This window comes from Argentina silus, assembly GCF_951799395.1.
Source record: "Argentina silus genome assembly, chromosome: 2".
NCBI classification, from domain to species: domain Eukaryota; kingdom Metazoa; phylum Chordata; class Actinopteri; order Argentiniformes; family Argentinidae; genus Argentina; species Argentina silus.
The window spans coordinates 19,973,935-19,996,542 of record NC_139656.1 but is presented as its reverse complement, the minus strand read 5'-3'; the positions used below and the strand labels follow the sequence as shown (position 1 = coordinate 19,996,542).

Genomic DNA, 22,608 nt, shown 5'->3' with positions numbered 1-22,608 from the left:
TGCCTAGCTGAGAAAGTACGAGAGCATGTTGCTTAACAACCTACGCAAGCCACACTGCAGGTGTCCATGTGAGGCGCACACACACAAACACACCAAAATGTAGTCAATGTTCTTGTGCTTCCTGAATCATAACAGAAAATGAAAGAACTGTCAACGTATAAAAGGAGCCAGACAGTTATACTGCAGGAGCTAGGTCCCAAATGCAACATTTCCAAGCATAACCCAAAACAGGTTGCATCAGTCTGCATGCACCCTACATCCAAACATTATGGTACAGCCTGTCTACTCCATATCCACCTTTAGGAATGTTGAAGGGAGAATCTGGGCTTTTCTTTTTTGCAAAATTGCAAAATAATTTTTTTATATCTAAATGAATGATATTCAACCATCGATTCTTGAAGAACATAAGCTTGGTTCAACTGTCATCAGAACCAAAAATATAAGACGGTTTTACTCCTTTGCTTGTAAACAATGTAATTGCATAACGCTGTATAGCTTGGTTAACATGGTTAAAACAGAGTCAGAGTCAGCCATTGCATTCATAGCTCTGTCTATACATTTGAGAGTGGTAACATTTCTCCAGCACCATCCCTCAACAAAAAATGTGGCAGGGTGATCGCTTTGTTGTTGTTGTTGTTGTTTGCATCCCAGATTTCCCCTTTAAAACAAGTGTTGTTTTCATATATTGTCCAAAATGTAATCAAAACAATGTAGCCAATCTGATACACCTGAAAAACCTCTTAAACATGAACAGGCTGCTCCTATAAGTGTGTGATGACTAGGCCGAGGTGAGGACTGCATGGTTGAAAGGCTGTAGCTTTGTTTGAGCCAAACGGACGTGCTGTTAAGGCAGGTTGCTAGGCGAGCTACAGCCTGGTAGGGGAGGGTGTGTGTGTGTGTGTGTGCGCACACAATAAAACATGTGAGGTGCTGAGCAGCAGGAAGAGAAGAGACAGAGAGAAGGAAACGAGAGCCATAGACGCACCTCTGCTCCAATTTGAAGATGGGGGGGTTGTAAAAGGGAGAGCTGCTTTACACCTTTACAACAGCCATATTTACCAACACAAAAGGCTCCGGGTGCAGAGTACATCTCGTGCTCCCTCCAGCTCTTACTCACAGGGACTAACATCTACTCTGACCTTTTTAAACCATTATACCACCTCATACAAACAATGGGTTTGCTTCCGTGAAAATGCACCACCAAGCATAGTATTTCAGATTGTAGACTGAGATTCTTGGAGGTGGTGGTGAGCGAGGCTATATGGCCAAGCATCTACTGTACTTAAGAATCCATCAAGCTTTACAATCAATATGAATGGATCTCTTCCTTGTGATGCCGCATTGCAATAAAAGCGCTAGGTGGGCCTGGTTGTTATGAAAGCAGCGAGGCTGATGAAAGCCTGTGTCCCATACAGCCACAGCACACTGCACGCACGCACGCACGCACAGCTGTACAGTCCAGTCACATCACGTGCACACTAAGCTCCAGCTCCCCTCTCACACACATGGGTATGCTGACAGTGGGGCAGAGAGGACTAAAGGCATAAACAACCCTCTCTGCTCGGTGTTAAAACAAGCCTGTGGCTGAGAAGCTGGGTGTCAGGCAGCTGCAGCTCACACGCCTGCAGCGTGATCGGGACTCCGGTGGGAGCCAAGTCCAGGCTGGTCCCCTCTCACTGCAACTAGCAGTTCACATAAACATTTTTTTTATTTTTTTTAAAACATTATCCAAAGAGCTTAACAACGATGTTACCAGGTTACCAAGTTTTGATGGTACCAGGTGGAAATTCACCAACTGTGTTGGAGGTGAGAGGAGGTTATGTAGCCTAGCCTGTGTGGAGGTGAGAGGAGGTTATGTAGCCTAGCCTGTGTGGAGGTGAGAGGGCATATGAGGGTTGAGGAGTCGTCATCACAGGGTTGCTGGGTACTACTCTCACATCACATGACCACTCACGGGAGGCCAAGGCCAGGGCCAGGCAACACCTGCTCTCTGGATCTGTGACACTCCCATAGGGCTTGGCAATATTGCCTAAATATAAATGACAGTATTTTAAAAATGTTTGATAGTATTGGGCAGTGTTTTTTGCTTCGTAATAATTAAAGTTAGAAATATGTTTAATGAGTATGCATAACTTGACTCAATGCATAGTTCACCTCAAAACATTACCATCAAAGATACAGGGTATACTCCTAAACCTTTAAACAAGAACTTGTGCCTCTTCAGACAGTCACAAATGTGATAGGCCTGTGTATAATGCACTGAATACTGTAGGTAAGCCTGTCTGTCACCATAGCTATGAAGTCTGTTAACCATTCAGAGTGGAGTATAATTGTTTTGCTGGTTTCCGCTCTCTCATGTATGAAAAGCTGTTCATTTTACAGATGAGAGCTAATATTGCAACAGTGTCATAGTGCGTCTTATATTCATGCTACACAATCTGCATGTGTTATGACGAGAGGAGCAAAACAACCTTTTTGACGGTATAGTGAAATTCCAAATCACAGCGTGGACACTGCCCCAGTGGTCAGCCAAGACAGAATGACCCAAATGGCCCAATGACCTAAAGTCCAGAGCCCCTTATACACACACACCCACACTGAGACACAAACTCTGTAACGACTGTAACGAGGTGTGTAACCAGATAGAGTGTTCGGACAACTGACAGAGACCACCCTCTCTTGGCTAACAGGCGTCTGAGTAAGTGCACCTGAGCTATCCTATCCTTGACCTTGAGGAAGCAGCCGTTTCAGTTCTTGCGTCACTCTTGGGTAAACAACAAGACTCAGTATTGCCAGCACTGCTTGGCTTCACCCTCACACCCTGTTGCCACACAGCAACAGGGGTTTTGATTCACACCCTTAACGTCACTTGACTGACACCCTCACACACCTCATATGATCACAGTGAGAGCAGAGCTATCCTGTGCTACAGGCCTAGTAGACCGACAGGGTTTAGCTGCTGATAATGACGTGTGTGTGTGTGTGTGTGTGTGTGTGTGTGTGTGTGTGAGAGAGAGAGAGAGAGAGAGAGAGAGAGAGAGAGAGAGAGAGAGAGATACAAGGAATATGCATTTCCACAACACAGGATAGGCAATTGTTTTTGGCTAATGGGTTGCTGTTATTTTCCCCTGTTCAAGATTCAGGCCGTTTTATTTTCCTCTCCCTGTCCCTGAAACACAGCCTGGGCCTCAGAATTCAGCAGCACTCTCTCCACCTCTCCTCTGGCCCATGACATCACTGCTCCAAAGCCACTCTATATTTAGCTTCTCACCCCCTGCTGTGTCTCACTACTCTGTCAAATGCCCAGGGCCTGGCTCCCTCCTCCCATCCATCCATCCATCCATCCATCCATCCCCTCAGATGGCTCATCTCTCATAGCCAGCTGAAGGGAGAGGAGGAGGAGGGGGGAGGGCGCTCATTGAAAGAATGACGGGAAAGGAGAGAGGGAAAAAGCAAGAGCTGAAAGCATAGATAAAGAGGGAAAGGGCCGTTGAGAAAGCCTGCGAGAAGGAAGAGGGGGAGGGGGCTGAAATGGTGTGAATAATACTGCAGCCGTAAATCAGGGGCTCTCTATAAACTCTGTGGCCTCTCTCTCTCCTTCTCTCTGTGAAACCCAGTTTAGCTCACATGTTCCCTCATTACATTTCGGCAGAGCGCCTCGCTGTCCCTGTCCGCCAGGCCACATGACATCAAACAAGGCATGCAGAGGACAGGCTCAGCTCAGCAAAAGGGCTCTGTACTGCAATACTACATTGTGTGCTGCTCTGCTACGCAGGAGAGCTGCTCAAAGAGGCTGGGGCTGGGGGGAGGGACAGGGGAGAGACAGAGGGAGCGGGGGGGAGAGAGAACCATGTGCCTGTGACTGGCATTTCAAACATCCTCCCTGCACAAAATAACATCCTGTGAAGCTAATCTGTGTGCGTGTGACAATTTATTCAGGATCACGTTTCTGCCGAGTGTGAAAAGCATCGAGCATTGCTGGGAGGACGAGCGGGAGACGCCGCCTCTTCTGCCTAGCGACTCGATGCTCAACAGCCATGCAGGTGTGTGCCACTTCACCTCGACCTCTCTCAGAGGTGTGGGTACTGAGGGGCTTGGAATAAAAAAAAAATTAAAAAAACATGTTTTGCTTTTCCCTCTCCTCACCATCTCAGCTTTGGGTGGTAGTGTCATGGGAATTCTTTCAAAATTCTTCACAAACATGACTATATTGACTGAACTTATTATTATTATTATTGATCCATAGCATTATAAAAAATGTAAAAAACATTCCCTCAGTGATCAGACACACAGCACAGCGCCGCCCCCCCCCCCCCCCCAAATGCCTGGAGTACTGAAGAGAGAACAGCAGACATTTGAGTGGTGCATTCAAATCTCCCCCCCTTCACACCACTCCATTCACCTGGCGCTGGCCTACAGTAAAAACATCCCACATTACACCAGGGTAGTTGTGGTCAGGGCCGACAAGACCAGCAGTGACCGGGATAAGACCGAGGGCCTTGAAGAACAAAGCCCAGCTACATAGTCAATGAGGGGCTGGAAAAACCCAACTCCTCTGAGCAAGGCTTTGGAAATCCTGTCCTGACCAGACAACACTGGCTCTTTCATTCCTCCCTCTCCGACTCCTCTCCTTGCGCCACCATGAAAAGCATATGGAGCTTGGGACAAATGAGCACTTCACTTCACTGGACCACTCAAGTGGCCCACAGAGACTCCTTCAGGCCTATGTCAGAGAAGGGCTACGGGCACACACATCACCCATTACCAAACACTGCAAGTGCTAAGCTTGTACGCATACTATGAAAGGAAATGCTGAACCAGTAGGCAGAGTAAATATCTAAGAAAAAAAAAAAACAATTTGAAAGAATGAAGAGGTGGATCAGAAGATATCCTGCAAGCGATATGTATGACAATGTAGCCCTACAGCCACAATGGCAAATATAATTCTTCATCAGTGTCTTCGATTTTGAGTTGGCAAATTCTCAAGCCTAGAAGCAGAATTTTGAATGACAAATCCCACACTCCTCAGGCCTTATCTCGGCCAATACTGCATGGCAAAGCGTTCTACACATTCATTCAGATTCCCATGCAATTCCATTCCCATTCTCAATGAGTACCATGTGATAAAAGAAGAAGCACCTCCAGAAAAGCAGCCCCCCCACCACCTCCCTCACACATACAAGCACCCCTCTCTGTAGTGCATTAGTCACTGGAATTGGGAACGCTGGGCCGCAGTAACAGGTGGGCCTGCATTGCAATTGGGAGCTTAGTAGATTATCTGGCCACAGCTCAGGGGAGGAGAGGAGAGGAGAGGCCCGTTCTGTTCTGCTGCTGCGCTTGTCTGTGTGTGTGTGTGTGTGTGTCTCTGCAGGGGCAAGTGAACAGCATATCCGCCTCATCTCATTCCCTGTCACGTACAGAGCCAGCGCTCACTCCATTACATCCACCCCCACCACCACCACCACCATCCCCTCCTCCTCTTGCAAATGGTGCTGTCCACGAGGCAGTTGCCATAGTAACGCCCACTGGGTTTAACCCATTGGGGGGGGACGTGACACGGGGAGGTGCTGCTTGGACCCATTACTAGAGACAGGGTGCTGCAGAGCAAATACACACATCTGCATCTCCACAGAGACTTTGGGGGATATAAATACCTCCCCCCCAACCTACTGCCTTGGTAACAAGGTTATTTTCCACCTAGATAAGAGGGACAGAGACAGATAACATGAGGAAATGCATCTTCCTCAGGCCAGGGATTGGTTTAGAGTATAGAGGTTATGTCCAGTAGCATCTACAGGCATATGCTCCAACACATTGCAGACCTTTACTGGTACAACCTTTTGATCCAAAAAGGATCCTTCGACAAAGATCACATGTTCTGGCCCGGCACCATGTCAAAGAGATGTGCGTATGAACAAGAACAAATTACAACACTGCCTGCCTAGTGTTACAGGATGAACAAAACCAGAGCCAAACCGGTCTGTAAGCGATCTACGTTGATGATCACAATAACAATGAAGTAGTTCCAGTCCGATACAAATGCAACGGCTGAACTCAGCGACCTAGCTCCGAAAGAACATTAGCCTCAGCCCAAGCCTCCATTCCGACAACATATAATCATGGCACCATCTCCAGCATACAGAAAACAACAGCAGCCGCTTCTCGGCAGTGGTGCCAGTGAGTGCACCCAGGCTTAATAGTAGCCAGCTAGTGCTCAAAGCCGGTGCTTCAAGCCAAGTGAAGAAGCCTGTGCTTTCTAATACTGCCCCGTATAGATCTCCAGTTTGTTTACATTCTGCAGTTCATAAGGTGGCAAACTGTATGGAGACAATGTTAACTTAAGCACTTAGGGCAACATTGTAGTTGTAAAAAGTGCTATTCGAATGTGTAGCTACAGCAAACCAAGTTAAAATGATGCCGGCCACCCACCAAGTTCACTAGCCAACTGAAGCGCTTGGATGGTAAGAATATCCTGCCATCGCTCTAAACCGCATACCTTGCTCGGGCAGTGTGCAACCTTCTCTGCAACAGTTGCGTTGTTGTCAATGAAGCATGAACCTGCCTTAACAGCCGAGGATCATGTGGATGTCAGAGACAAGCAGGCCTACATCCTTGAGAGACGGGTCTCCAACTTTCCATTACGTATCTCTTCGGCAGAGCTCTGCACTTCTAATGCACTCAACTCCCCATGGACTGCAGCAACTGGACCCCATTGAGGCTCCTCTCCAACACTGATCCGGAGTGCCAGCCACTCTTATGGAGATGATGGTGGTATTGATCAGCTCATTGTATTACCATCACACCACCCAGCTAATAAGTGGGATGGGATCACACTCCCACATGTTGGATCCCCAGAAAATACATTTGTTTTCACTAGGAGCCCTCTTAAGCCCTGATTACACAGAGGCATGTTCCGGTGATTTACGGGTACTGTTGTCTGTGTAAACTGACCAGGGGTAGGGCATACCATTAAATCTTTTACATGTGGCAGACCTAGTCATGGTCCTAGTCATGGTAAAAAGCCGATCTGGGGTCTGTGTAAACGGTGCAGAGGTGAAATGCAGGTTAATTTGCATTGAAATCCATTCTGTCCTGTGCTCCCCTCAGGTATGCTCATTGGCATTGAATTCCACCCCTCTTCCCTCCCATTTTACCTGCATTGCACTGATGTGGGTGACCCAGTTAAATCACAGTAAATCAAGGCTCAAATTTTAATTAGAATCCTTAAAAATATCATGATTATTGCATCTTAATTAACCATGATAAATCACAGATACATATATGAACAGCCAACATCACCTGCTGCGCAACCTGATCCTCTCTCTCTGAGCACTGATGGTAGCCAAGAGGCCAGATTACAGCACAATGTGCATTAGGAGCTCCAGTGTCTCAATATTCACTGCGTGTTCCCTCGGAGTGGAAAAAAACAAACATCTGTGACGCAGGCTGATGTATTTTAATCTACTTCTCCTTTGGGCTGGGGGAGCACTGTAGTGAATATGGGACTATTAACAGTAAGCACGAGGGTAGATTAGGACGGCTAATGTTTAGTTTATCTTAGATCAGAGAAGGAAGAAATAATACAAGGAAGGAATAACACTGAATGAGGATATGTCAAATACAGCAGGGGGAAAGAGAGAGAGATGGAGAGGGTGGAGAATAGTGGTGTGGGGAATATGGCAAATGTATCCAACAGGGAGTATAATGACAGGAGACGTAGAAAGGGAGTAGCATATAAGCATTGGCTATATGATTTTAGGAATGTACTGGGTTACTTCCCACTGAGATGAAATGTAGTACTTTCTAGAAAATTTTACAGCAGAACCCTGGTTTCTCAGCACTTCTAGCCCTGGGAGCTTCCACTCGTACTACATCTAGAACATAGCTTAATATATACTGGAAGAACACACACAGAGAAAGTCACCACTAGCAAACTTCCTTTGGTGAAAAGAGGACTTTCAGGAGGAAAAGTTCAGGATTGAGAAATACATTTAGGCTTACCCTTATTCTGCCATTTCAGCTTTAAAACTATAATGGCAATTTTGTAATGTCAACATGATAGCCGAGACTAGAACCATGACCACGTAAAAACAGTGAGTGATTGAAAAAGTGATTGACATTTGCAGCAGGAGCAGCAAAAACACCAACAGTAGACATCATGCACTTTCACATGGCACATGGTGGTAACCATGTTGTGTTGGTCCACACAAATCCTCCATACAGACTTGTAAGTTTTAGCTGGGCTGTGCTGCTAGGGGTGGACCAAAGTCTCACTTCTTCACGGCTCTCTGCTGTTGCCGCCATCGCTGGTATACAGGAGCTCACCTCCATGACCAAAGCCCATCCTCACCTCTGCCTCATGAATGAGGCTCCATGGAAAAAAAAAAAAAAAAGGTCCGGAGTAAGGAGTGAAAAGCCGACATGGAGCGGGTCAGCAGGAGGGCTGACACGGAACTGTATAACCCACCAGATACTGAGCATCAGTATCAGGGAGATATTAGTCTAAAATGCTGGATCTACAATCGGAGATAGGGAATGCCATTTACTGATCCGATGCCATGACGCAAACTGTCGCAAAAGCTTGCCAAACATGTGCGTTGTCTGACTGACGGCTGCACAGCTGAGGTGACACGTGAGCGTGGTGACAACAACAACCATGTCTGCGGTCTGGAATTACTGAATGCTTTAAACAGTCACAGATAAAACTGCTTGTTGCTAAATTTGCAAGGCAAGTGTTTCAAGGGGTGGAAGCATTTCACATTTAAAAAAGAGCCTTTTATCGAATCGGTATTCGGTAATGGCTGATACTCAAAGTTCAGTATCATCGGTATCAGCAATGAAAAAGTGGTATCGGTGCATCCTTATGTATAAACCTCGGTAGACAGAGAGAGAGAAGGGGAGAAAGAGAGAGGCTAAAAATCTGGCTGATGCAATCTAATGGAACATTGTATTACGGCAAGCTCAATGCTCCGGTAAATAATGGGGTTCTAGAAGCAAGGAGAGATTATGCCCTCACCCAGGGGAGGGAGAGAGACTCAGATACACCATTATGAGTTTTCAATGGAAACTCCAAACCAGGATGCTCCTGGATGACTGGGGAGGCTAGGTCAACCATGTCAGGTCTACACCGTCTAGGCACCGACACTGAAACACAGGATGAGCACTTCTCAGGCAGGGTCAGGACGAATGCACAGGAGGAGAAACTAAAGAGCTAATGGAGTAATATGGAATACTCTTTAATAAATAGGGCTTAGAATGTAGCCATGAAGGAGCAATAATGAACATTGAAAAAAATATGGCATGAATAAAGGACAGATCTTACAGTATAGGCCTCACATTGCAACAAAAAAGCTGCAGCAGCACCAAAGCTAGGCTGTGTGGTGATTATACCAATGTAGAGCAATTACACACCAAGCAGAGATGAAGAATAAAGAAAACATGCTTTTCATCCAGAGAGGGAGAGAGAGAAAAAACACATTAAATGAAAATATGATAATTGCCTCGCTATCTTGCTCTAGAATATATCAGCTATTCCTGCGTTGTGAGTCACTACAGGATACTTCCAGGACAAACAAGCAGAATGTGGAGCACTCTGAACTCAGGGGCTCTGGGAGCCGACAGGGACCTGCTATTTTGACAGGAACACCACATTCCTAGCTGAGGGACATGGGGAGAGGAGAACACAGGCAGAGAGAGAAAACCTCAACTACATCTTCCAAAGTTGCACTGACTGAACCATGGAACTTTTAAGATGAGCTTCAGGTTCTGACGAGTGCAATATCGAGGCTGATAGAACAACAATTTTAACAAATGCTGAATAATGGGGCATGTGGTTCTCCAAAGGGGCAACCATGAAGTAAAAAAGTATCAAAATGAGGTAGGCAACCTTGTAACTTGGTAACACCACATGAGAATGAGACCTAGCTTCTCTCTTGTGACTGCCAGCATGTCTCAAAAACGAAGCCCGTGCGTGCACCTCTCCCCTTCATTGCCTTTTTCAGAGTGGAAGTTCCTGACTGCACTAAGTCCAAGTAAAAACACAAGAGGCGGTAACAAGGGCAGTGAAGCCTGTCCAAGACAGACACTGTAGGAGTCTGGCAGGCACCACCGCATGGAAGCAGACAACTTAATCTGAAAAGTAAAACGGCAAAAAAAACAAAAAACAAATCTGGGGCTACTGTGAGGCCTTCTGTCCACTTGATTTGTGGATTGGGGAGACTCATATATTCAGGCCCATAGGCATGGGATACATTCCAATATGCATATTAGCATACCACATAAAATGAAGTATGCTCGTTTGGATATTGGAACACAACCATGAACCAAGTGTTCCACCTCACATTATCCAGCCTCTAAGACTGCCAGCCACAACAGGCTAATTTCAGTGCAGCAGCCCTCAAGTAAGACCAAGAGCTGCTGTTTCTCTTCACTGCTCCCCAAACAATAACAGTGGTGGTGGAGGATGACATGGGCTGTCACTGGGAGGTCATTAAGTCTTAGCCAGGGGTCACTAGAAAGGTTACTTTTTGGTCCAAAGAGGCTGGGAGGAGTGAAATGAGAAAGAGAGCAGGACAAAGAGGGGAGAGGGAGTGAGAGAGCCTAACTCCCAACTGTAACCTCTGTGAACCGAGTAGAGCTGTGAGCCCTAGTGCAATGTGACACTGGCCAAAACCCTGGGTCTCCTTTCAGGATAGGAGTCAGGTCAAATCATGCACAACCTCCCCCATAGCTAGGCCTATATCCCCCCCGGTGTGCCCTGATCCCCGACTCCCCCCACACACAATAATCACACACACACCCTAGGTTACTACAGGTAACTCCTCTCATCAATTACCCCAGAGTTTGTATCGATTTTCCCTGAGGGGGCATCTATTTAAAGCACTGTGGCTGGGGGAGGGAGAGAGGGGGAACCATCAAGAAATTTGGCTAAGCAAGAATTGATCACCAGTTAACAAGGAACATGAAATCCTGTGTACAAACTCTGCATTTAAGATGGTAGGTTGGTGATGGCCACACTAGCTATGTGGTTACAAAGGGAACAATATTGTCAGTTGCTGCATATATTCAGATTCAAAACAACCCAACCGCCGTGATGTTTACAGTTGACACAGACATTAAACTTTGCTCACCGCCACAGCAGTCAACTGACCGAGTTGGCAGACAGCCGGCGGTTATCATCGCAAGGGTGTGGAGAGCCTTCATCCCCACAAACCTGCAGAAACACCAGGCCTTCCTCAGCATGAGAGAGAGAAGGAGTGCACATAAACAGCATACCCAGTTTATGTGCCCCCCATGGAGATGGCCATATGTCACCCTGACCATAGCTCACCAGTCACAGAGTCTGCCATAGTGGATATGACTTGGATTGGTTTGGATGAGTGCGGAGGTGGATGGAGAGAGAGGCCAAGCCTTAGACAGCCAGGCCATGTGAGGCGTGGGAAGGGTTAAATCCGAGCAGACCCATCTGCCACCTCGTCTGTTCTCCTGGTTGGCTGCTGGCCCCTGCATGGTTCTGTCAGAGAACATGGACACAGAGTTGCTCTTTGGATTTCTCTCCCTTCTCTCCCTCCCTGAGAGCAGCTGAACAAGTAGTCCAAGTTCCTAAACATCTATCTACTGCTCTCGGACACAGGACCCTTCTTCCTCTCACATTGGTCCTGAGCTATCGATTGTTGACCTTCATGCCTCAGTGAAACAGTGAAAATGATAGCATTTTCATTTCTTTTATTAAGAAAGATCTTTCACTCAAATTCAACAGAACCTTCCTATAAAAAAAAAAAAAAAGTATTTTAAAGACAAAGCATTTTAAGATAACCCCCATTAGATTGTACATGGAAACTTAGTGAAGATGAAAGAAAAGGAAAAGGGAGGGGACGGGACAACCTCACATACAACAGTAATTACAATTCTAAGCATGAATTCTCCCCAGCATACAAGCCTGGGCCGATTCAGAGCTGCTTCCAGTCGGCCAGCTGGAGTGAATCAAAGCCAGGAGTCGGGACACACACACACACACACACACACAGTGGCTGCAGTTATCACTGTGAGCCCACTGAGGAACACCTGGATCCAGAGCATCCTAGCCATGCCTAACTCTGTGTTGCTCTGCATGTACCAGGCAACACAAACTAAACACCAGGCCAAAAAACCTGCTTTATGGTTCTGTTCAAGTCAGAGTAGTTTGGACAGACATACTAAAACTCCCTTCCCTCACTGCTTCGTCATAGGTTGTCTATTAGGCTGTAACTCACTCAAGGACACTTCTTAACCAAAGCACTGACTGGATCATGGAAATCGGGGCTGCATCAACACTGCTAGAGGGAGAGATGCGATAATGTAGCTGGCCTTGGAAAGTAATCAACAGAAGGACACTATGAACCTGGATGATTCTGACAGGAACACGTCCAGCTGGTCTAGGTTGTTGTCCAGGCAAGAAAACTCACTACTGTGGTAGTAACTACTGTGGTAGCACATAGGACTGTGACACGAGGACATCTGTTACTCGTGTCACAGAATCACAAAATCACTTTTGTTAAATGTGTGCACTTTATTTTATGCCTGATGTTCTTGCTTTCTGGTAAAATCAACAAATAAATCTTTTTTGGATGTGTTCATTAGTCATTTAGTAACAGCAACAGCAGTCAACCACAAGGTTATTCTGGTTCTGTCATGCGTTAGAGTTGTGTCCCCGTTGTGAAACGGTTATAACAATTATTTGCATGACAACCGACTGTTACCAAAAATTCCATGACCGTCACAACCCTAGTTGCACATATAACAAGGCACAACAGCTAGCCTTTGGGGCACAGTTAACATCAACCACGTAACAGGCCCTAAGATTTCAATACAAACTGAACACTTAGCAGTCGAGTTAAAAGCAGCAATCTGGGATTCAAACAACAACAAAGTGGTCAACCCGCCACTTTTTTGGGTAACAGCTGAGGGATGGGACTGTGAAAATTGTGGTGGAAGTCTAGGATTTACCACTCTGTACTTTAGCTCTTCGGAGGTAAGAATCAAGAAACAAGTCCTGAGTAGCCACAATATCTGAGTCCGGTATTTATTGCTTGCAAACAAGAGACAAGAGCGTAACAGCAGCCCAGCGTAGAACCGGGGGTCCGTTCAGCACAAGTCTAAAGAGACAATGATCAGGTTCGTCTTTTATACGGTTTAAACATAATACAGGCGCCGCCAAGGCTATCGGCTGATGGGCCTGTGCTTACGTGAGAAAGGGCGGGAGAGAATGAACAATGGGGAGACTTTCTTATTGATTAATCGCCGTTCAACATTTCACACCTATCGACAGGATGCGCCTGTCCCCCCACTATTGCTCTCTCCTACCACTCCCTCAGAGATCACCGCTGTTCATATGGTAAATCATACAGTGCTTCTCAGAACAATGGCTATAGAACTTTAGAGGAGTGGCAAGAGAAAATGTCATCACAGTAGTTACACAAGTTGTATCAGTCATATGAAAGTGTATAACCTGAAAATAGTTCTATGAATGTATTTTCCATAACAAAATTCAACCACATAGACGGAGTTATGGACCGACCATCCATGAGATCAAAAATGATGGTTAAAAAAAAATGTTTTGAAGCGATAACCGACAACTGTCCATCATTGAGCGATTTTTAGAAGTGTTGACAGAGAAAATTCCAAATGCCAGACGTCACAATTAAAACAGCCTACTGTTGTTTTAGTCCCACCTCGCTGTGTGACCTAACTGGTGCTGTCATGATGACTGACGCTGTCATGATGATTAGGGTTGAGCAGGTGGAAGGTATTACCAGTAGCATACGGTGTACAAGCATACACCTGTATAATTCCCACCACACCGTCCATACCGTTATTTTTGCCATTACACCCACCAAGCGCAGGAGCCGAGCTGTTTATTAAATGAATAAAATAGCATCTGTAACATGCGAGGCATGATCTGTGAGCCTGCTACGGTAGCCAGAAAAGGTTTTGAAGCCAAGTAAACAAATGCACGCTTAGCATGGTTGGATCCAATTATACTCATTTGAGGGAAGGCAAAGACTTTTTGTGTAAAGAAATAAATACAAACACAACCGCCCCAGCTTTTCAAAACGTAATTCAACATCAACTGCAAAGCACATGACGGAATACTACCTTGATTACTTTTGTTAATTGAATAGGCCACCAGATTCAGCTTGTGCACATGCAGTAAAATACCAGAGGAAAACTACGCTCATGAGGCATGCGTTATATTCTTAAAAAAATCAATGGATATACACTCACCAAACACTTTATTAGGAACACCTGTACACCTTCTCATGGTGGAGGTGCTGTAATGGTGTGGGGAATGTTTTCTTGGCACACTTTGGGCCCGTTAATACCAATCAATCATCGCTTGAATGCCACAGCCTATTTGAGTATTGTTGCTGACCATGTGCATCCCTCATGGCCACAATTTACCCATCTTCTAATGGCTACTTCCAGCATGATAATGCACCATGTCACAAAGCAAAAGCCATCTCAAACTGGTTTCATGAACATGACAATGAGTTCAGTGTTCCCAGCCACCAGATCTGAATCCAATAGTACACTTTGGGATGTAGTAGAATGGCAGATTCACAGCTTTAAACTGCACCTGAAATATCTGCAGGAATTGCGTGATGCAATCATGTCAACATGGACCAGAATCTCAACGGAATGTTTCCAACATCTTGTGGAATCAATGCCACGAAGAACTGAGGCTGTTTTGAGAGCAAAGGGAGGCCCTACCCAGTATTAGTATAGTGTTCCTAATAAAGTGTTCAGTGAGTGTATATCCTTAATTTAAAAGTCAAAAAATAGATATGTACCAATTCCAGATTGTCCCTTTAAATCAAACCACATCAGTGCCATTCCCTGCATCAACATGGCACAAACTGGCAGACAGTCTGGGTCATGGATCAGTTGAATTGGAAATTGAATGGAATCGCATTTCAATTTCCCACCAAGCCAATAGCCGATACAGCAGATAGCAGTGGACAAATGCAGGGTGGAGAAGCAGTACAAGTTAATAGTTAGGTGCAGAATGAGGTGAAAAGGCAATACACCAAAAAGCGGCATGATTTTTCTGCCTTTTTTGGGGGGGAAACACATCCTTCAGTGCAGCCCACACAGGGAAACATTGCAAAAACATTAGAGACAGCAGAGTGCTCCGAGCCCAGGACTAGTTAATACTATATGCAACAGCCTTTATGCAACACAAGCAGCAGTTCAGGCCCGATGACCAGCCGCGTTCTAACCCAATCTGTGGTTTTCACATTGAATTATCACAGCAAACAGAGGTGGCCACCTCCAACGCCGGCAGGGAGGTGGTAGTGTGTGTGTGTGTGTGTGTGTGTGTGTGTGTGTGTGTGTGTGTGTGCGCGCGCGCGGAGAGATGCATGCAGACGTACAGTTGGGGTAGCTAGCGAACAAGGTCACACCATCCCAGGAGTGGTATTGGCTTACTACCAAGGCCGGGGCTACTTGAAACCAAGGTCAAAGCATTGTGGCTGCCAGTGACAGTGGACTGAACCCAAACGGTGAGAGCAGGATAGGGTTGCCAGTGCCAAGGGTGGGCTGGGCTGAGGTAGGCTGCCGTGCCACAGAGTCGGCTGAGCACTTTGCTCCAGGCTCTCATGAGAGTTGGTGGAGGGGGGAAATTCAGATTACTGGGGAAAAAACATTCACTGAAAGAGTTTCTTGAAATAAGATCCTGTCTGACATAAACAATCAGAACAGAGCCATTATCACTGCCATTATGGCGAGAAACTAGAGACGAGGGAACAAGCTCTCCACTCCATTCAACCTTTAATAGGTAGCTCCCTAAAATAGGCTTGTCTACTATGACTGGAGCGCAAGCTCAGATGGACAAGGAGATTACAGCCGTGTGCTCAATAAAAGCTCCATACTTACTAGCAAAGGCCAAATGGTTTTCGGGGATCTGCCTGGTGTTCAGCAGGTCAGGGCCCATTCTGTGTGTGTGTGTGTCTCTGTCTGGGCCTCAGCTCCTGCTCTCCCACTCAACGCTACATTAGCCTCTTAATCTCCAGCCCCACGCAAACAGCCAAGTCATCATGATCCGAGAGAGAGAGAGGGAGGGAGGGAGGGAGAGGGACAGAGATGGGAGAGTGAGCGGGGGGTGATTTGCTGGCAGCAGCTAGGGGAAAAAAACACTACGTCACGGGGGGGGGGGGGGGGGGGTAATGGCTGCTGAGGCTCCTCCTCTATCCTCCTCTCTCATAGACGTGTGGTTCACACCAAGTAAGCTGGCAAGACAGATAAATAAGACTTCTAGTTCACAATATGGCACAGTTGACCTCACCTTGAATAGCCAGCAAACGTAGACCTATTGTTTACCACTCAATATGGCACATCCCCCATTTTTGCAAACAACAACAGACCAAACCACACAAGCACGTGTAGCTAATACTACAGGACTACTCCAGTTAGCAAATATAGGTCACAGTCTACCACAGAGACAGAGATATCTTTTCAATATAATAAATATTATAGGGTTGTCAAAACAACAACCAGTCAAAGTCAAGCATTTTAGCTGCCCTGGAGGGGGACAGAGCATACCAGTTTGGTGACAGAAGACACATTAAATGGTGAAAGGTAAGGCAGAAATAGCCCATTTATCTGCACATTGTGTTATCGCTCATGACAAACATGCCAAACAAACGGCAGAGGAGCAGTGTATAGGTCCCACCTTGCTGTGTGACCCAACTGGTGCTGTCATGATGATTGACACTGTCATGATTAGGGTTGAGCAGGTGGAAGGTATTACCAGTAGCATACGGTGTACAAGCATACACCTGTATAATAGGTTACTGACCATGGTCAGATATAACCCAATACTGCTAGTTTTACCAAAGCATACATGGCCTATAGGAGATTTTGCTATTTCAGACTGCATCTAGCTGCAGGACACCAAAGTCGCCTGACCTGTAGTTATGTCTCTGGAAGACATATAGGCATAACATGGCCACTCTGTGTTGCTGACACTGTTTATTCTTCCACTGTTAGACACAGCATACACATGCTATGGACACCCAAAATGTACATTCTTGTTCCATATAAAAAGATAAAACGTATTACGTTACAAAGAATCCAATTACAGCTCGCAGATTGAGCTGAAAGGGTTTGAGAAGAGCGTGTGCGGAACAATGTGCGCTGTCTCCGTAGCTCTCCATGTTCTTTTAATCACTCAGCTCAGAGTTGGAAATAAACCATAACGGGCAGCCAGGAGACACTGTGGGAGGGCCCCCTTTATCCTACAATAGGACAAACACACTAATTTGTTCCACTGGGTTTTTTGCGGTTCAACCCCCCCCCCCCCCCGCCTGTCAGACTTGATGGGGGCCTGTTTGATAGTCTGAGGAAGGGTGGTGGGGGAGGTACAGTAGTGAGGCCCACAGGGGGAGGAGACCTTGGGCGCCAGACAGGCATGTGGCACACCCCTGCCATTTAGGAGACCAGTTCAAGAGGTGTTTTACTGGGGAGGCGAGACAAGGGACAGTGAAGGCTATGACCAGTTCCAAACAAGGACAATCTACCCAGCTATCAACCACTATCTATTGGGAGAAGCTGCACAGCCAGCAGCGAGACTCGAGGCCAGCGTTATCATGTTGTTCTCCCCACTCCAAGCAATAATTAAAATTAGATTGAGCACCTAAACACAAACTTGGGTGTTCTAACGACTCAGTGATGAGAACTTGGCTTTGCAGAGTGGGAGCTGAAACATTCAAAACAACAATCTAACTCCCATCTACAACCTTAGGCAGAGCCAACATCCAGACACACTGCACAAATCTGACCTTAGAGAGGCAGCACTGACTATCCATCATCATGGCCAGGCTGCTCCCCTCTGCAGACTAGGTGCTTTGGGTGAGCTTGTTTTGAGTGAGTGAGTGTGTGGGAGTGAGGAAGAACAGAGGGGGAGGGAAAGAAAGGGAGAGAGAGACGAGCCCCGTTTACACAGAGGCATGTGGTGGGCAGCGGTGAAATGAGGTATGCTCATTTGCATGAATTCTACTCTGTCCTGTGCCCCGCCTACCCGTCCCCAACTCTCCCCTCCCACTTTACTTGCATTGCACTGATGTGTGTAAACGAGCTGACCCAGGTAATCAAGGCTTCTGTCAACGTAGGTCAGACAAAAAATACCGGGAAATCTTTTCTGGCATATTCCCGTTATCTGTGGGAATAGGGCGAGCGTGCGACCGAGCAAGAGAGAGAGCGAGAGCAAGCGCAAAGGAAAGGAAAGGAGGGACACACTTGGCCGTCAGCAGAGCCAAACCCTTGAGCAGAGCATGAGAATCAACCCTGACCTCCGAGCAGTACATTCTTCTGAAACCAGCATAACATCTCTTCATTAAAAAACAGATACATCCTGTTCTCAGCTCCAGCAGAAAATGCATTCAAAGCACTGTTCTCTTTTCACATATTTAAGGTTGAAGTTTTTCTTTTCCCTCTTCTCCTCACTCGCATCTCATCTCTCTCGCAAACCATTCCATACCTCACAACTGTTTGTATGCATCAGGCTGCTCTATTTATCCTTTTCACTCATACACCTACATGCTCATTTCCAACACCCAGGTGGGGCAGGTCTAAACAGCCTTCAAAAGCCATTTAAATGGTGCAGTGCAGACACTGCACTTGGGGGGGGGGGGGGGGGGGGGTAGTATGACATCCTGCCATTTTAAAGTATATTAATATATAGTATATTAAATATTGCATACAGCAAGACGGGTTCACCAAGCCTGCTCATGCCCTACCAGCCAGTGTATAGTGTTGCTCTTCTCTACCTCTGCTATCTGAAGAGACAGCACACAAATACAAGGTTGCTGCCATCCAGCCATACCCCAAAAGGTCAGTGTCACAGCCTGTTTTTCAGAGCAGGCCACAATAGGTTGTTGTAGCTGGTGACAGAACTGGGATGCAGTGACTGCACCCGCCGAGGAGCACAGTAACATTCTTATACTGGATTCACATGACACCAGAGATTGCCTGTGAGGCGTAGGGTTGCAGTGTTGCACTGTATACCGGTACCTTGATACTACTGAAATACCACATAGTGCTTGTGTTCAGAATTTTTACATACCAGTGTATTATAAGGATCTAAGCACTCCATATTTGCTGTGTGGGAAATTACCCTGTGTGGGAAAGTACCCTATGCCCCTATCCCTATGTACCCTAACAAAGGGAGCTCGCTTTCTCCAATTAATCTCCTACATTTACCTGTTACGGTCCAGTACATTATCCAAGATGTTTACTGCACTGTGTTATGAGCTCCGTGTGGACAGCTGGATGCTACACAAACAGATATCCCTAGGCGGTGAGATACTTGGGGCCAGTTGCCCCTTCCTAATTTACTCAGTCTCCACTTACTGCCCACATAGGGAAGGAACTGTTGCCTCTATTCTACTTTTGGAGGCAGGCAGAACTAGGCCAAACTAGAAGGAAAACTAGCCTTGTTCCTGATCTAGCCGTTGCAAAGAGGAATCAGAACGGAGTACATGTCGTTTGCTAGTTAGCCAAACACACCAAGCTAGCTAACAAACAAGGAAATATACGTTTACGGTCCAATAAGTCAAATTTTTCTCATAATATAAACCAAAATATGTACGTAATGTGTGGGAAATTTTAATATTCTCTGTAGTTGCTAACATTCCAATTTTCTTTCCAACCGTTCAATTCCTTGGATCATACAACCTATGCCATTAGGCTACCATCTCATCATTCAGCATGCTTACAAGAACACATAGTAAGCCTACAACACAGTTCCAGCTCTCTCTCTGGTCTAACTTCAAGTTCACATTCCGCAGCTACAGAGATATGAGTAAAATGCCATTTTGCAGGGTAATGATGCGAGTTGCTCTCCTCTCTGGAGCTGACCACAGAGCCATGCCTGTTAGGGAGCACACACAGACTCTTTCAATAGAGCATTAGCATGTTGCCTGCCTGCCAGGAGGGGAGGTAGGCGGCTTGGAGGAGAGGGAGGGGAGGGGGTCCGGGAAACAAAGCCTCTATAGTTGTCTCAAGCCAGGCTATGAGAGTTATGTAATATGACTGGCAGGGCCCCCACTTCCCTGTTCCGAGTGCTGCAGACTAATCCCATTGAGGAACAGGGCCCTGCTTTGGAAAGGGGGAGAGAGAGAGAGAGAAGGGGGATAAAAACATGCTGGTAATGAGCAGCGGCCAAACAGTGCAGGGGAGAGCGATCACAGGAAGGAGAGAGAGAGCCCTTTCATCTGCGCAACGTCCAACACAGCACAACTCAGAGCCAGCAGATAACGCAGAAAATAATATTGGCACTGCCAAAGGGCTGTATGCAAGGTGTAGAGGGGAGGAGGGGGGGTTGAGAGCATGAGACATGGAGGGAGTAGCGATGGGAAGAGAGAGGGAGAGGGAGGGGAAGAGTGAGGTATACAGGCACCTGTCTGTTTTTCCTAACCATCGGCGAAGTAGAGGATTTGGAGCCGTTAAAAATAAAATCTGATTCTGATTTACTGTGCTGGGTGCCTGGAAACCATGTGACTGGCATCACATGAGGTGCGGTGGGGGAAGAGGAAAAATAACACAAACACACACGCATAATGAGCTTTGTGATAAGTTTCCTTGGTTTCCACTGACAGTAAGCAGATATAGTAAGATTTCAGAGGTGAACATAGTCAGCTCCCATTGCTACAGAGCCTCTGGCTGAGGGAGGTTACAGAGGGAGAGAGCACAGAGGAAGACAGAGTAGAGAGAGAGAGATGGGAGGGGGTGGATTGCACAGGCCTGTGCACAGCGTCTCTGTGCTGGGTGCGCATGTTTGTGTGTGTGTGACTGTGCTGTGGGGAAAATCCAACTGGTCTCTTCAGAGGCTGAGGCGTGGGCTGTCGCTGCTTACTGATGAGGGAGCAACGCAGTCACATGAGCCACATGCAGAAGGGGGACTCTTCAGTAGACACACTGAGCTCTATGGAGGCTGTGACCCACTTTCCGACCCCCGTCTCTCTCTCTGAGAGAGAGAGAGAAAGAGAGAGAGAGACAGAGAGAAACCCTTTAACAAAGGGACAGGAAGGCAGGGCCTGGGCACGCACTAAGCCCTGCTCTTAATACATGCATTCCAGTCTAGAGTGCAGGGCTTTAAAGCGGCATGTTGGTACTAGCATCGCTCCTGTCTGCCCCAGTCTCTCTCTCTCTCAAAGCAAGGGAGACTGGCTCAGCCTATAGTGAACAGTACAGCAACACATACACAGTTCTAAACCAATTCCACATGTCCTCTATGAAACCATGTCAGTGTTGGGGTGTAGCATCTGTATAATGCAACTGTGCGAGGGCATGGCCAAAAAGATCAGGGAACCAACATCTGAAATTGCCAGCCTGCAGTCTACTCCTTATACCAAGACTTCAATATGTACATTTGAGACAATACTCTACTGTAGCAAACAACTACAAGAGTCCACAACAATAAGGCTTGGGAAAGAAACTCCACAATGAGATCTTTACAGTAGTCATGATATAAACCAAGAAACAGATGGCTCCACAGAGACCAAGTTGCTAGAATGTTAGAATAATAATACACACCGATTCCATGGCTGGCAGTGGATGGGGTGAGGCTAAAATCCAGCTAAAAAAGGGAGGGCTGCAGTAGCACGAAGTCCAAAGAATCCTGCAAAACAAAAGGAAAACAAAGGATTAGTTACCAGGATGCTGGCCTGTTCACATTCCTGTGGCGTAGGGAGTCCTCTTTCCCACTCAGGTTGTGTTCCTATTCTACCCTGTGGCATAGCTGCCAGGAGAGGCCCATCGGAGCGCAGCCACACGGGGAGAGAGGACGCCATGAACTCAAGTATAGCCTTTCAAAGGTCAAAGCCCACACCACGCCAGCCGTTCTGCCCCTTATACCAGCCCCCAGCACCCAGCCCCCTGTACCTCAGCCACCCAACCTCCTGCTTTGTCTCCAGCCACATGTACCCATTGAAGTTAGTGGTTTATTAGGATTTGAGAACCAGTCTGAAGCGGCTTTTTCAGGGGCCTTCAGTTGGGCCAAATTGGTTAGATTCCTGTGTTGCCCAAACGCTCTCTATTTGTTCCATGACTGTAGTTCAAATAGCATAGAGGATCCACTAGCACAAATGGCACTAGCAAACTGACTGTGGATCATACTGTATGTAAACACACAAGGGAGGTGGTGTTACGGAAAAGGAACCGAGAAAATTATTTCTGACTTAGGGCCCAATTAAGTGTCAGCAATGGAGGACAGTTTATTCCAGTAGGGGAATAAAATGTAAGGTTTATAGCTTTGTTTGTCTTTTGTTTCCTTCTGGAAAAAAAGGGTACAAATGCTGTTTACCAACCCTTAGACTACACTGCTAATAATCTGCTATGACCACAAAATGAAATGCCATTATAACAATACACAGATTTAGAGCAAATGTTAGGTGACATCTGTGAGACAAAATGTGTTTCTGTCCAACAGAGGCTTGGGATTTATGATTGAAAAAGCCTGTTGTATGTTTATGCACACTACGCATGCTTAGTGCATAGTAGTGCCCATTAAACAAGTGCAGGCCAAGCAAAGTAGCCTAATAGTTGAGAGTAGATGGCACCAGAGGAGCCCAG

The 22,608-nt window shown here is 46.5% G+C and overlaps 1 protein-coding gene across 3 annotated transcripts in view; it reads right to left on the bottom strand.

The window, feature by feature from the left end:
* The window catches only part of ankrd11 (ankyrin repeat domain 11), a 94,513-nt gene that overhangs the window by 49,238 nt on the left and 22,667 nt on the right, over window positions 1-22,608 (bottom strand). For 2 of the 3 annotated variants that reach the window (XM_083692866.1, XM_083692867.1), the window contains exon 2: window positions 21,571-21,655. The exons of the other annotated variant lie outside the window; for it this stretch is intronic. The gene's annotated coding sequence lies outside the window, so the exon portion shown is untranslated. The remainder of the gene's footprint in view (window positions 1-21,570; window positions 21,656-22,608) is intronic. 3 annotated transcript variants of the gene reach the window in all.